The sequence below is a fragment of the Engraulis encrasicolus genome, chromosome 3 (assembly GCF_034702125.1).
Source record: "Engraulis encrasicolus isolate BLACKSEA-1 chromosome 3, IST_EnEncr_1.0, whole genome shotgun sequence".
NCBI lineage: Eukaryota > Metazoa > Chordata > Actinopteri > Clupeiformes > Engraulidae > Engraulis > Engraulis encrasicolus.
Window position 1 is genome coordinate 17,581,063 of NC_085859.1, and position 2,500 is coordinate 17,583,562.

Below are 2,500 nucleotides of genomic sequence, written 5' to 3' on the forward strand. Positions count from 1 at the left end.
AATGGCAACAGGAACTAAAGTGGATCTGAAAAAGGTTAGAACTGATCCACACGGCCCTACCAGAGATTCTTTAAGTATATAGAGATATGCCAACATAATAGGTTTCTATGGGCACCTAACGTGACCAGGTCCCGTTCTGCCTAAAGGTTTGTGTCATAATGCTCCTAGAATGAATAGAACAGTCCTTAGGTCTGCCTAGGTCTGCCTAAAGGGGGATTTCCCCCCCTCCCCCTTGCAATAATAGAACCCGGAAACAATGGGCCAACGGAACCTCTCTCTCTCTCTACTCTCTCTGGCCCTACCGTGGCTCTAATAGTAGGGCACTGGGCTGCTAAGCCGGCGACCTGAGTTCGGTTCCAGCCCGGGTCCTTTACCAAACATTCCTCATCTTTCTCTTTCCCACATGTTTCCTGTCAAAATCTCTCACTGTCATATATAAACTAATAAAAGACCAAAACATATTTTTTTAAAAGAATATTGATCCACACATCATATCGCCCCAATCGAAAGATGTGAAAGAGTTCCATATTTCCATTCAGACATAGTCAAATGAAGATCCAAATGGTAAGAAACGTTTTTAAAAATTATTATTTTAAAAATCCAAGTGAGGGCTATATGATCTACAACAGTTTCCCAATATGGATCCAGTAAGTTTCAGAAATTAAACACCTATAGGCTCCCTAGATCACAGAGGACTAGGACACCGATTGTCCCCTTCAAGACAACAACAAAAAAGACTCACTTGGTAGCCTATGTCAGACTCCTCTCCAATGTGGCCAATACTAGACAACTGAGCAGGAGGAAATATTAAACACAGGCCCTGAGCGCCCATTTTTCTGAATTAATCAGGGACATGTATGCAATGCAGTGCACAGACACAGATGCTTTTACCAGGTGGTTTTGAAACCACAGTAGTCTCCTCAATGCCTCAATGATAATTCATTTGGGATAGACCAAACACTGGAAAGTACCACACGAAACCAATTTAGAGCAAACTCTTACAAAATAGCAGAAAATGGCTCATGCAAGACACTTTTTTGTCCAATATGGCCAGGAGCAATAAATGTGTTCGATTATCCTCGGATATGGCCTAGACAAAATATTGAAAGTAGCTGCATGTTATAAGCAACTTCTTATTGCGAGAGCTTTATAAAATGGCCTGTGTCCAGGGTGTTCTGGGTAGATCAAATTAATTGAACTTTATTGGATAGTGCAAATGCACACGCTGAAGTTATTGAAACTGAAAAAGGGGTGACCACCATTGCTACACCACAAGAATTCCACTAATACTCACACTCAACATATTCAGGAAATTCAGGCTCAAGGACATTTTGCAGTGGAAGTTGAAAACAACTAACAGGCGATGAGGCATGAGTTGCAAAACAAAAACAAAAAAGGATGTTCCAACGAATTACACACCTAACTTTTCTCCTATTGGCAATCATGTCATTATAATGAGTATTAACATACCGTGACGTTAATTACAAAGTTGTGAGAAGTCCAGATGTCACTGTTTAGTTTTGCATATCTTGGGTATAACATCAACAAATGATTAAAATCTGTATATGTAAAACATATCATTATCCGTCACTTGTTTTGTGCAAATTTCTATTTACTAACGTATCTATATATTCATTCAATCAACAAGTAAGCAGACATTAATTACAATTAAATAGATTTGTATACTTAATATATAACAAAGTTGTATATTTTGCTCACACTTCTATTTTTCAATAATCATGTATGCTCACAACATATATCTTACTGGCAGTTTCATTAACGTTTTGATTAACATTTCTTACATGAACATGTTTCAGTAGTTTGAGCATGCTAACTTCTACACAAGTTGAGATCAATGCTGTGTATCTGGATCAATGCTAAGTAAAGATGTAAGCTATATACAGGGAGCACATTTAGGGACATCTGGTTACTGCTTTTCTTCTACGGGCCAATCTGTGTGTTCTCTGCGCTATGGGATACATTTAGAAATGAAGCGTCCCTTTGGAGCAGTTTGGAAGCCGCAAACAATTTGTTTGAAATGTAATTTTTTTGTGGTGCTTTAAATGTTAACACCAGGTGTAACTCTAAGAGTTTGTGCGAAGGGACCACGATCTGGACACAGCCTGTGAAAGTTATAGCCTTGGTAAATGAGTTTGACGGTTAGCCGTCATAGCTGTTCCAGGCAGTTTCCGTTCTAAACAAATGAAACGTAGTGGAAGTGGTTTGGGAATTACACAGAATTTTACTCACATGATTTTATTTATTTGTTGTTGCCATTGTCTGACAACATAATGGTCAATTCGAACTGTTTTGATTACGTGCTTAACCTATTCCATGTTTCTGGGAAATAGCCTTCACCTCTCATCCACTAGATCAGTGGTTCTCAACCTTTTTTTGAATAAACGACCCCTGGACCTAATCATAAGCGTCCTAACGCCCCCTTGACCTCATCATAAGCCAGCTAACGTCCCCCTTAGTATTAAAAAATAACATGGATTAA

General features: G+C 38.8%; 1 protein-coding gene across 1 annotated transcript in view; it reads right to left on the reverse strand.

Annotated features, from left to right (window-relative positions):
* Positions 1-2,500, reverse strand: part of ntrk2a (neurotrophic tyrosine kinase, receptor, type 2a) — a 102,527-nt gene that overhangs the window by 87,830 nt on the left and 12,197 nt on the right. The gene's annotated exons all lie outside the window — the stretch shown is intronic.